This window comes from Belonocnema kinseyi, chromosome 3 (genome assembly GCF_010883055.1).
Source record: "Belonocnema kinseyi isolate 2016_QV_RU_SX_M_011 chromosome 3, B_treatae_v1, whole genome shotgun sequence".
NCBI lineage: Eukaryota > Metazoa > Arthropoda > Insecta > Hymenoptera > Cynipidae > Belonocnema > Belonocnema kinseyi.
The window spans coordinates 32,033,520-32,047,977 of NC_046659.1; the positions used below are offsets into that span (position 1 = coordinate 32,033,520).

The window sequence follows — 14,458 nt, forward strand, 5'->3', positions numbered from 1 at the left end:
TGACTTCATTCAACATCTCCTGAGCGATGGATCTTTTGATCAAAATTAAGCAGTTTTGGAACAAATTTCGCTGACACACGTCTCATGCCCAAAACGTCCGAACAGATAGCATGGCATGATCCAAGCGATATGCCAACATCTTCAGCAACTTCTCTGATGGTAATTCGGCGATTTTTCAACACCATTTTTTCCACTGCTTGAACGTTTTCATCTGTTGTTGACGTGCTGGGACCTCTAGGGCGAGGTTCGTCTTCGACATCCTCTCGGCCTTCTTGGAACAGCTTGTACCACTTATACACATTTTTCTTACTCAGAGTAGACTCACAGTATGCAACTGTCAACATTTCAAGAGTCTTAGAGCACTGGATTCCATTTTTCACACAATATTTAATGCAAACTCTTTGCTCAATTTTTTTCGAAAGAAGAAAATCGCCGAGCACACCAAACCCTTCTAACCTTTTACGCCTCTGCCAGAAAAACAACACGCGCTATATAGTCAAAACTGTGAACATATGATAGTGATGAGTGTACCAACACAACGAAACAACAAATTAAAAACTTGAATGTACGTAGCCCGCGAAAATTGAAAAGTCACCTTACGTTTTGAACACACCTCGAAGATAAAACGCGAATAAAATAATTAGTGGAAAGCAGAGATTTAAAATATTTAATAAAGTTTAAATTAATTCTTGTAGAAGGGATGAAAATATTGAATATGAATGCCACCTACCTTTGTCAGGTTGTGAAAATGTGATTTGAACTTCAATTATATTAGATACACTTTATAAAACATTTTGTAATGCTAAAATAGATTAATCGCAGCAATAATACTATTTGAATCAGAAAATATTTTTAAAATTAATTCTATTGTGAACGTATTTTGCAAAATTGACAAGAAATATTTCTAATGGGTCATTCAAAAAAAGATTGTCTGCATGTGCATGTGCACTGCAATACAAAATGCTGTTACTTTAAGCTTATACGTCAACTAAATGAATAAAACTTCAATTATATGATCATTTACAGAGTAATGGTACTTCAAAGTATACACAATTGAGTTAAGCCAACATGCTTTAAAAATAGATTTTAATTTCATAAAACGTAATATGTGTAAAAATTTACCATAAAAAATATGTAATACGAAAAAAGCAATTCTTCATTATTTCGTCCAGAAAATGAAATATGTAATGTAGCCTCTATGTTTACGGAATTTTCTGTAACCTAAACCCCTTCCCCAGATCGTTCAGGGCTAACGTTGCGAAATTTTCTGTAATTCAAATCACTTTTCCAGCTTGTTCAGAACAAACGCTACGGATAATTCCGTAACGATAGACAGTGTCTAGATTTAATTAGAACGTCGCAAAACGTTTTTTAGACGTACTTGTGTCAAAATGCTTACTTTGGCCACAGTTTTATACACGTTTCATACAGTTTCATAGATTGAATAATTTAATATTATTCTAATTTAATATTTCCGTAGTTTCAAATTTCGTAAAGAGGTAAAGTTTAAAAAAATCGAATTCTGGTTGGTTACATTTAAATTCAACCTTTCCCCGACGCGGTCATCGACGAAAGGACTACCCACCGATATTTTTCTATTGAGTATTCTAATATTACATCAGTTTCATATGAAATAAAGTTTTGCCAAATAACTTTAAAGGATTTTAAAAGACTTTAAGTGATCTTAAGATTTTTCAAGAGATTTTTAACGATTTCAAAAAATTTTAAAGGATTTTAAATGAATGCAGAAAAATTGAACAATTTCAAAGGAATTTTAAAGATTTAAAAAAAGATTCACAAAAGGTTTAAGGATTTGCAAGAGATTTGATCAAATTTTAAGGCAGTTTCAGTGATTTCAAAGAATGTGAAGCGAGTTATTTAAAAAGATTTTAATGAATTTGAAGAGATTTCAAGGGATGTAATTTTTTAATTTTTTAAGGAATTTAAGAAAATTTTAAAGATTTTAATTAACTGTACTCAATTTTGAAAATTTTAAATTATTCTAAAGAAGTTGAAGAAAGTTCAAAAAAAAATTAGAGGAGTTAAAGGATTAAAAAAAAAAGACTTTGAAGAATATCTGAAAATTCAAGTTATTTTAATGAATTACTATAGGGACTTAAAGGGTTTTAATATTTTCTTTTAAAGGATTTCAATTAAGGATTTCAATAGATTTCAATTAATTTTAGTAAATTCTAAAACTTTTAAAATGATATCAAAGAAGTTAAAGGGAGCTCAAAAAAATTCGGAGGGTTTAAAGGATTTCTAAGTACTCAAGTGATGTTAAGGAATTGCTAGGGACTTGGCGCAATGTTAAAGTTCCTTTTTAAAGGATATAAAAATAGTTCAAAAGATTTAATGATTTTCAAGAAATTTTAAACGATTTTGCGATAGTTTTAGATATTTTAAAGACGGTCCAGCGAGTTATTGAAAAGTTATTTAAACAGTTGTAATGAATTTCAGGAGATTTTAAGATATTTAAAGAAGTTGATTGATTAAAGGATTTTTAAGAGATATTAAGGAGTCTAAGAAAATTTATAGGATTTTGGATTCAAGAGATTTGAATTAATTTTGGTCACATTTAGGATATTTTAAATTATTTCAAAGAAGTTGAAGGGAGTTCAGCAAAATTCGGAGGAGTTGTAGGATTTTCAAGAAGTCTTACGAGATTTCTAAGAATTCAAGTGATTTCAAGAAATTACTAGGGACTTGGCAAAATCTTAAAGTTTCTTTTTAAAGGATGTAAAAATAATTCAGAAAGAATTCAGAAAGGTTGAAGGATTTACAAGTTATTTTTTTAAGATTTTAAGACAATTTTAGTGGTCTTAAAGAATTTCAAGCAAGTTTTTGAAAAAGATTTTAATGAATTTGATAACATTCAAATATTTTAAGAATTTTTAAGAGATTTAAAGAAATTAAGGAAAATTTAAAGGATTTTAAGAGATTTGAAATAATTTAAGTCAATTTTGAGGAACTTCGAAAGATTTTAAATGATTGTAAAGAAGTTGAAGGCATTTTAAAAAAAATTCGGAAATGTTTAAGGATTATCAAGAAATCTTACAGGATTTCTAAGAGTTTAAGTGATTTTAAGGAATAACTAGAGACTTGATGGGATTTTAAAGTTTATTTTTAAAGGATTTCAAAATATTTCCATAAGTTTTTTAGAGTCTTTAAAGAATGTTAAGCAATTAATTTAAAAGTTATTTGAAAAATTATTTGATTAAAATTAATTTTAGTCAGTTTTGAGATACTTTGAAAGATTTGATAAGTCTTATAGGATTTCTAAGAAGGATCAAAGTTTTTGATAATTTTTGTTTTCTCAAAGTGCAAAAATAATCTCTTGTCATTTGTGAAAACACACTTTAACGAACTACCAAAATTCAACAATTTTGACCAGGCGCGGATCCAGAGATAATTATATAAATATAATATTCATAAATGTTATAAATATAATTAACAAACGTTTAAATAGGAACTATATTTTCATATTTACAAGCTGCGTATTGTTTTCCATGTTATGATCATTAATTAACAGTTTTAAAATATAAATAAAATTTTTGAAGAAGAAGCATAACATAAAAAGCATAAGCAACGTTTTAAACAGCAAAATTTAGGCGCCTATTTCCACTCTTTGCGAAGCGCGTAATGATCCTTTCTACTTCCACTGAGATATCTCTGTGCACATTTAAAATTGCGAGACCTGTCAGACAATCTTGGCACATTACTGACCGGAGCCAAGTCTTCAGCCTGCGGAGTGTGGAGAATGTTCTTTCTGTAGTGGCGTTCCTTATCGGCAATGTAGCTAATATCTGCAGGAATTGACTTATTAATGGGTACACGTATTTGTCACAGGTCGATATAGCTTCAATAGCCGTACTAGGAACGGGTGATTGCTGACGGGTCCACTTCTTTTTCCATAGCAAGTACTCATTCTGCAAAAGAATTATTCCAGTTGATTCGTTTACATCAAGTAAGGGATGAAATAGATTCATTAATTTCTTGATGCTTTCAGTGTAATCTTCTTGTTTCGCATCAGACTCCAAAGTACAGGTTGGAAAGATAAGTGGTAGGTGAAAAGCATCAAAAGTACTGGAATCAAATCTCGAATTTAAATCCAAGAGCAGATTATCTAGTAAAGGAATAAAAATAGACAGCCGATAGTAATCCTCTGTAGTTTTCGTTTGGTAGTTTGCACGTTGGGTTTGTCGGCTGCAGAGGCGAGGCTTTTTTTATTTAAATACATAAATTAGTAGCATGTGCATTCACACGTATCCATAAGCTGTGTTGGAAATAGTTATTTGCATTCAGACGCCGCTTCTCGAGGATGGATATAATGTCAGCCACGAGATTGGCAGCGTTCTTCAAATCAAGGTTGACTTTCTGCAATTGTTTGCTCAGGGGAAGAGACAAAGCAAGAACATCGCTCAAGCAATTCGTCGCTACCAGAAATTCGCTATCGCAAAGGGATGTTGCTAAAGATTTAGCTTTACTAGCTGTGGAACTGTCTTGCCATATGTAAATTTCTTCTAATGAGTCCAGAATTTTTGGTTGATCAGTAAAAAACTGGATAGTTCCATCATGTCGATCCACCCATCTATTATCACATAACTTGGTCAATTGATGCTTCAGATGGTCTAAAAGTACTTTGTTCCGCTTTGGGGGTGCAGAAAAGAGGGGAATTACTTCTTTCATTACACCTACGCTATTCCGTACTGGTACCACTTGAGAAGACTTGGACAGTGATAAGTTTAGCATATGATTCTTACAAGAACATTGCAGTGCATTGACGCATTCTTTTTGCACCTCAGTCACTGCACCCTTTCGTTCAGGCACCATCACTGAGGAACCATCTGTTCCAATTCCAACGCGCCGGCGAAAGGTAGAGACAGTTTTTTTAACTTCCGTAGAACTATTTGCCCAAGGACCTTTCCTGTTAACGAATATTCTTTCTTATCGTGAGCTAATGACGCTCTGGTTAACTGAGCATCTTCTTTTTTAGAGATGATCTCTTCGATCTCATCAGCAGCAGCACTCACAACGTCTTGAAATGCATCGATGAAGCCCACGAAATCTTCTCTTATTTCCTTCGAGTTATGAGTATATCTCAGAATAAGGCTTATTTGAGATTTGTGGCTCAAGTCAGTGGTCTCGGCAAATAAAATGGTTTGAAGGTTAGATGATTTTACTCTGTTCACGATCAATTCTGTAATTTCTTGAACACAGCAACTAATAAGATTATTCTGAACGGTCTTACTAATATACGTAGCCCGAGAATAAGTATTCTTAAAGTGATTCTCAAAGGTCTTATCTCCAGAGGCTATGCGGAACGAGAGCAGTTCTTCAAAATTACCTTGATTGACCGTACTATCCGACTTATTCCCTTTTTCGATTAAATTGAGATTGCCGTCGTCCCTATGTCCTCTTAGCGGAATATTTTGCCGACCAAGAAAGATTTTCCAAGATTGACATTAATCTGTCTATGTTTTCTAAGATTTCAGATAAATGCTTTTGATTGACTTGACTCATCACGTTTCGTGCAGGATTATGATAAGATGCGAGAAATTCTTTTCCGGCTTCTAACACACTTTTATGGTATACACGTTTGCTGTGAGTCTCTAGATCACCGTCCTTCCCAGTAAGTTTTTCAAAATGAGTGAGAGACAAAGTGACCCATTTCATTAAAGGAGTTGCATTGTGCCTACCTTCGCCAGATGGATTTGTGAACCAGGGGCAATAGTTACGAAAAAGTCCCTGCTTTTTTACCGAAAACACAAGTCACTTGTATTTCTCATAATGTTGGAGATTCACAGTACGTTTTACTGTTTTTCCACATTTGTTATGTTTGGAAAATGGAAATTGAAAATCAGCGGGTGCTTTCCAAGGTTCCTCTAAAAGTTTACACTTTGTGAAGTCATCAATTATTTTACCGATGTAGTTCCCGATTTCTTTGTCAATATCAACTACGGTATCCGAAATTTTTTATCAGACTGCGGACATTTTGGTCTCCGAGCTTCTGGAAATACCACATCAGACGAACCCACCACTGAAGCATGCGTTTCTTTAACGAGAGAATTAGGAAATTTAGGAAATTTACGGTTTAAAGGTTTATAATTTTTAAACAGTTGTATGTTACATTGGTGTTTGAGATCAAAAATTTGTGTTTTCAAACAAAAATCACTATAATTTGAAGATTTAGAATCTTTTAACAATTTTGCATTAAGTTAGTGTCTTTTGTAGGAAACTTGTATTGTTCAATTTTCAATATTAGATTTAAAAGAAGATTCACAACTTTTTTAAATTTTGCTTTATTATATACATTTTATAGAATGTTTTCAATTTTTTAACATTTGTAGGTTAAATTAACGTTTTACTCATAAAATTTGTGATCTTAAACAAAAATCATTAGATTTGGATAAATATTTGTAATTCTAATCAATTTTATGTTTACGTTGTGTTAATGCTTATATTTTGAAGAATATTTACGATTTGTTCAACAAATTGCGGTTATGGTAGTGGTTTTTTAACAATCGACATATAGAAATGGACCGATATCGCTATGGGGAGAAGGAAAATGGGATTTAGAGAGAGGAAAAACATGAGAGAAGTAGATCTATCTCTTTCTAGATAAAGCTTATTGGTCGAGAGCATTTTTATTGGGTGAATTTTGATGAAGCACAGGATCATGCTTTGTTTTGCGAATTCCCTAATAATGTGACAATTATTCTACCTTTCAGAATTTATTTAATGTATTTAATTTATTTAACTTTCAACTAAATAATTCAATTTTAAACCAAATAATGAAATTTTTAACAAAAATGAATAGTAAGCAAAAAATTTAGAAGTAGACTTCTCAATCGCAAATAATGAACTTTTATAACCAAAAATAGTTTGACTTTCTTATTATTGGTCTCTACTAGTGTAGTGCACATTTAAGTGAAGAAACGGGAGAAGATGGGAATAATTGAATAGAATTTTGGTCATTTGTCTACTAAGTAATAACATTTTAACTAAGCATTGAAGTTGATTTTAATAGTTTCAAAATATAAGGTTAGAAAACTGAACATTTTTCTTAAAAAATAAAGTTAACTTTTCCTTGTACATTTTTTGATTTCTTATTAAACATACTTTTAATAATTGAAAAATTGTATAAATCTATTTTTTAAATTTTGGTAAATTTTTGATCTTACAAAAGGATTATTATTATTATTATTATTATTATTAATATAAAAAACATTTCTGTGTTGAAATGTTGTCACAGGCTTATACTGCCCAACATGTCAAAGGCATTTTTGTTAGAGTTGTATTTTTTATTTGATCATTTTTGCACGAGGATGTCCCGGTATATATCATCAGTCACGGACTCATTTCTATATTGCAATCAAGTGATCTGATGAGAACAGTCTGCTCGGACATATAACCTCAGTAAAGGTACAATGAAAAATTTCTAGAGGTACCGGCTCAGGGATCGAACCCCGGACCTCTGTGTTGAAGTTATAGTTATTATTATTATTTATTGTGTGTTTTTATTAAACTTTTACTTGGGTAAACCCGGCGATACATCATAGAGCTACAATCTGCCACTCCACGGGTTTTTAGTTGCTCGCTTCCTGATGATCAAGAAAGTTTCTTACAATGCGACAGGTGTTTAATAAAACCGCCTTCTGAGCTGCTGCCAATACCCTACTGATTCCTAAATGTTCAAGATGTTCAGTGCATCTTGCGTGCACATTGCCTCTAGCCGAAATCATAATGGGATGAATGGATGCATGATTCACATTCCTCCATATGGTCTTTACTTCATGCCTTAACTCGCTATACTTGTGGATCTTGGTTGTATAGGTTGACTACAAATTTCGGTTAAGCGGACAAGCAATGTCGATGATGTAGACTCTTTCACCTTTTTTTTCTCGCATCACGATGTCAGGTCGATTGGCCCGGATGTAATGATCCGTTTGGATAGTAACATCCCAATATAAGATGTAATCTTCGCTTTCTAAAACGGGCATTGGTATGTATCTATAGAAGGGCACCCATTCTTTTAAGAGTCCTAGGTTTAGGGCAAGTTGTTGATGTATAATGCCCCGTGCATCATTATGTCTGTGCGTATATTCTCTCTAAGCCATTACGCGACAGCCATCAATAATGTACTCGATGGATTCGTTAGTATCTCCACATAATCGGCACCGGTCAACCAGGTCTTGATGCAACGCGTGTTTGCGATAATTCCTGGTGCTGACAACCTTGTCCTGTATTGCAATGACGAATCCTTCCGTCTCTGGATACAGAACACCCTTTCTTAGCCAAATATTAGATGCCTCACTATGCACTTCACTTTGATCTAACGTGTTGGGGTGTTCGCAATAGATGGCTTTCTGCCTCCATTGCATTTCTAATTCCTCTATGGTTTCTGCCCTGATATTCAAGGCCCCATCTGAGGACAAATTTAAGGACGTGTATTTAAGATCCGCTTGACAAATGGTTCTGTAAAACGCAACATTTCGTTTGCTGTTAAAATAGTCTCCTAACTGTATAACTTGTGACTCACACAGTATTTTGACATCTACTACACCCCTACCCCCTAAATGTCGTGGTAGAACTACCCTTTCAATCGTTGAATTTTTGTGGTGCATTCGGTGCTTCATCATTTCTACGCGAACAATTCTGTTTAACTTTTCAAGGTCGGTGTTAGACCATTTTATGAGCTCGAAGGAGTACGTGAGGACAGGGATGGCATATGTGTTGATCGCCCTGATTTTGTTTGCTGGGTTGAGAAAACTCTTCATAATTAATCTGAGTCTCGTAGTAAAGGAAGTCATTAGGCTTGTCTTAACTATCGTATGTTGAATACCCTTAGATTCAGGAATACCCAGATATTTATATGATTCGCCTATAGCCATTGCCTCGATGTCATTTTCGAACTCGTTCTCTAACTCTGCGGTCCCTAATTGCCCTCTGATTAAATGCACTGTCCTGCATTTATCTAGTCCGAACTCCATGTGGACATCATTGGAAAACTGATTTGTGACATCAATCACTTGCTGCAGTTTCTGGCCTGAACTAGCGTACAGTTTCAGGTCATCCATGTGAATAAGATAGGTCACTTGATGACCATCCTCATTATCATGAATTCTGAACCCATGAGACATGCTGTTTAGTGTTTTGCTCAATGGATTCAATGCTAAACAGAACCATAGTGCGATGAAGGAGTCTCCTTGGAATATAACCGTCGTAAAGCGTATTGATCTCGTTATCCTTGCTTGTCCATGATCAAAATACTTGGTTCTTGTACCCCAGAGCCTCATCGCATGGCTTAGAAAGTCAATAATGCGTGGACAGATTTTGTAAAGTTTTAAGACTTCAAGCAAATAGTCATGCGGAACGGAAGGAAACGCTTGCTTGTAGTCAATGTATGCCATGTGTAAGTTCCTTTGATGCTTACGAGCTTGAGTCATAGCAAAAGCGTCTATAGTGACTAGATTTTTACAGCCTCGAGAGTTTTTACAAGATCCTTTTTGTTCTTTTGTAAGAATGTCATTCTTGTCACAATGAGAATATACCTTATCTGCAATGATAGTTGTAAGACATTTATTAATTGTTGGAAGACAGGCTATCGGTCGAAGGTCACATGGTTTTTGAGCGTCTGTTTTTTTTTTTGGTATCATATACGTAGCACCTTGGAGCATAAAACCTGGCATCAAATCTGGGTGCTCAATGATCTTCTGAAAACATCTTGCCAACGCAAGATGCACACTCGTCAGGTACTTGTACCAGAAGTTGCGCATTCTGTCCGGACCTGGAGCTTTCCAATTACTTGCCCTCTTCAAGACAACTGAAACATCCAAAGCTGTGATGTTTGTCAGATGCATTGAAGGACTTCGGTGCCTTGGTGGTTATTTGGCTTTACTCTCAGTTCACGATAGAACCAGTAAAAACATCAAGTCTTTGTCGTTGAGAGTCTAAAATTGCATCCAATATTGCTGGTGTTACTGTCTCGATGTGCCGAGGGTGGATGATTTTAGTAACATGGTTCATCAGCTTTCAGGTTTTCTTTCCTTTTTTATATTGAGTTAATTGACCCAATTTGCACCTTACTTTGCTGACATCCATATCCAACCTGATCTTCCATGGTGGATCTCGATCCCTTGCTGGAAAAAAAACTGCATTTGCAGGCCTAGTTTTTCGACACAACGTTCTAACGGTTGCTACAGCTGCACAGTATACAAGAGTTTGCACCTCTAACGCATTTTGTGCTACATTCAAACACGTAGGTAAAACCTTACTGTCAAGATGTGCTATTAGTGTACGCAGATGATTTGTGATGTTCATTTTAGGCAGAGAATGCCTCACTGTTGGTTCCACATATTTGAACTCTAGTAAAGCATGACCAAAATTCCTTTCCAGGTGCTGTAGTTCTTCTGAGATTTCCCTATGTACATCATCGTTAGTAATATCTGGATGTGGTTCTAATGTATCCGGTGCATGATGTTCATTATCCCTAGCACCTATGCCTTCAGCATCAATCAAGTCTTCGTTATCCACATCTTCCAAAGCGAGCTCATCAATAGGAAGCTGCCGTTCTACTTCCATTTTGATAGCAGCTATTTCAACAGACGAAAGCAGTCTGTTTACAGATATTGAGCGTTTTTGATCTGCCAGATTCTGCTCATTTATTTTTGTGGCTAGTTCTGGGTATTTAAGTAAGAAGAGTCTATGATGTTCTCTCCTCACATATTCCCTACATTTCTCTGCCAAAAAATAAAGGCGCATATCATCTCTGTTCGTATGGTATGTCCATTTTCGTCGCTTTTTTGGTTGCTAAACCTCTGCTTCTGCCTTGAACAATTTCGGATTCTATAAATGTTTTTTGTCTAAAATGAACAGTTTAATTTAAAAAATCATTATATTATAAAACAATTTTGAATTACACTGGTGTTCTATATATAAAAAACTTATATTTTTAAACATAAATCATAATTTTAATATGATCTGGAATCAGAGGACTATTTTGCATCATGTTAGCATCAATATTTTTACACGAAAATCATTAGATTTAAAAAAATAATAATAATTTTTTGGGTACAATTATAGATCAAGCTAACGAGTTTCAATATATATTTGAAAGAAGTTCGGCTATTTTCGAAAAATTTAAGGTTGCTATAACGTTTTTCACATGAAATAGGTTGTTTCAAACCAATGATTTTCATTGAAAATATTAAAATTAAAATCTTTAACAATTTTGGATTATGTTATATTTTCTGTTAGACATTTTTATTTAAAAACATTATGATTTAAATAAGACTAGCTACGCCCTGTAGCGGCGGCTTGGCCGACGCGGAACGGCCTCTCTAATTGAATCTCCCGCGATCAAAACGGGACACGCACGAAAAGGCTTCGTTTCAGTTATCCCCTTCATTATTGTCGTTCTTGATTTTTTAAAGCAGCATTTTCGACTCGTTTGAAGCATATCTTAATTGGAAATTACATTCCACATATTTTTGTTCGTTGAAAAAAGTTTCTAACTCTTTTAGTTTTCGAGATAATCACGAAATTGTTACTTTTTCACCAAATTGAAAATCATTATTTTTTACGTTCCGCTCGCTCTAACTCCTTTAATAATAGGAATATTGGGATGAAATTTGTAGAAAACATACATATAACTCTTTTGAAAGTGACAGTAATTATAAAATTTTGATTTTTTTCCTGACTATTTTTTATTTATTTATTACCGACTCAATTCGTAAATTACGCATTGACACTTTCAAACGCTTCGTTTCGCTGACGAATTTCGAAAAAACTGAAACTTATCGTTACCAAAAATTCGAGAAGGATTCAAAGAAGTTTTTTGGAAAACGGCAAATAATTCTGACTTGCGGTTTACCAATAACAATAAAATAAATACCTGACGCTTGACAGATACTCGTGCGAGCTTGTTGTAAGGATGTGTCTAGCGGAGGCGAAGATCTTGTCTGACACCACGATCAAAATAAAGCACGATTTATTGAATTTAACCTTACATGGAAAATAGAATACAGAAGCGAGATTTCTTTACTTTTTCAAAACTCTTTGTTCCTTGAGTACGAACTTTTTTAGATAGCTAAGTGAAAAAATCTTAACATGAGTGCTGCAAGAAAAAGAAAAACATGTGAAGAGTAATGGACTAAAAATGAGAAGAAATGTTTCAAAAATACAGCATGATTGTAAACCGTCATTCAAATCTTAGAATATATTCAATCCAACTAAATGTCAACAACAAAATTTTGTTGTAAATGTTTCTGGTAATTTTCCAAATTTAGATAGAATTCGCAATGAAAATTAAAAATGTTTTAATTTTGATATGCCAAATGATAAAATTTCTTTATGTTCAGTTAAGAATTTAGTTCTGAGGAATTAATTTTTCTCCTTATAGGGAAAAGAATCTGTTGCAAAATCAAAAACACGAGAGGCTGGCATAACTAATAGAATAGTTCCAGAGAAATCTTTCAAAATTATCGAGAGTTGCTACAGACAAAACTGCTACGAAAAAAAATCCGTTAATCAAAATAAAACAGTTCAAAAACGTCTTTAGGATTATGGTGATTATAGTGAAAAGAATATAATGCTCAGTTGAATTATGACATGCAGGAACCTCGTCAACACGTCACTCGAAAAGTTTCCCAGATCGATAAATTGGATCTACCATTTCCCTACTGATGAACAAAATATTGTAGTTTGCAAAAATATTTTTTGCGAAATTCTGCGCTTGCACAAGAAACGTGGGCGGTGCGAAAAACATGTGAAATTGACGGAGAATTTAAAAGATATGATAAAAGAGCATTGCGAATCAATTCCACATTGTGATTCACATTATAAGCGAGCATCCTCTAATTTAAAGTATTTATAAAACCCATTCTCTGGATCTCACCACTCTTAATGGGTTATTCAAAAAATATTACACACGAAAAACAGGTGATGAACATTTTTTAGTCAATGAAACTGTTTACTGCAATTATTTCAATTACAATATTATTTTCTCTTTCAAATTACCTCGCTCTGACGTATGTAACACATGTTTCAAAAGTGAGGCAAAATGATTAGTAAATGACAAAATTGTAGAACACAAAGAAAATGCCAGAATGTACTTGCAATTGAAAAAAGAACTACTGTCGGAAAAAAGTAGCTTATGCTGCGAATATGATTTTGCTCAGAATTTACCTTTGCCAAAACTGACAGTGGTTTATCAATTCTACAAACGCTTAGTGTGGTTTTTTTTTATTCAATGTAAATATCCACAGTACAAATAAGAGTTACATGTTCACTCTCCTCGAATGAATTGCAAAAAGAGGAGCTAACAGTGTTTGTCGTTTTGTACAGCGTGCGATACTAACAGAATATAAACAAGGGAAATACAGCAGCATAACTCTTTTTTCCGATACATGTCCTGGGCAAAATAAAAATTACACAGTATTTCATTTTCTCATTCTACTTTCTATTCACTTGCAATGTGAAATAAAATATTTTTCCTGTTCGTGGCCATTCTTATTGTCAATGCGACAGAAATTGCGGCCTATATTCTCAAAAGAAAAAGGAACGGATAGAAACACCGTCTGCTTATGTGGAAATGATTCGCAATGCTCGTAATTTTCCATTCACAATGATCGAATTCTGTGAGAACCTTTTGCAGGACATTCAAAAAAGTTTCAAAGGCAGAATGACAAAACCGAACGAATTGAAAATCAGTGAAGCTTTCGTTCTACACTTTTTCCCCTATGGAAAAGTTGGTGTATACGCCAATTATAAATTGAAAAATCCTACTTCTTTCCATTTCAATCCAGAAATTAATTTGATGGATCTCAAAAAGTATTCCCTACCTCGCTTTGGCTTCAAAGCTGCAAAAATCAAAGACGTCAGGGACCTCTTGATTTATTTAACCCCTCAAGGGCAGACATTTTTTTAATGTTATTTCACTCAAATTAATGAAAATAGCTTAGATGCAAAAGAAACCAAAGAAAGTGAAGAAGATTAAATTGAAGTAGATTTGATAGAATTTTCAATAAATATTTATTTTTGTGCTTATATGAATTTAATATTATTATCAATCCAGTTCATTTATTCTTCGAGAATGTGTTACCAAATGATTCAAAATTGTTTTTTGTCAAATTATTATTTTGACCGCTTCAACTGGATCTTCGCCTCCGCTGGACACATCCTTAGAGCAAGCTCGCACGTGCATCCGTCAAGCGTCAAGTCTTTCTTTAATTGTTATTGGTAAACCGCAACTCAGAATTATTTACCGTTTTCAAAAAACTTCTTTGAACCCTCCTCGAATTTTTGGTATGAAAAGTTTCAGTTTTTTTGAAATTCGTCAGCAAAACGAAGCGTTTGAAAGTGTCAATGCGTAATTTACGACTTGAGTCGGAAATAAATTAATAAAAAAATGTTCGGAAAAAATCAAAACTTCATCATTACTGTCACGTTCAGGACA

At 33.8% G+C, this 14,458-nt stretch overlaps 1 protein-coding gene across 5 annotated transcripts in view; it reads right to left on the minus strand.

The window, feature by feature from the left end:
* LOC117169177 (DNA-binding protein D-ETS-3-like) overlaps window positions 1–14,458 on the minus strand; it is a 600,266-nt gene that overhangs the window by 305,900 nt on the left and 279,908 nt on the right. The window lies entirely within an intron of this gene.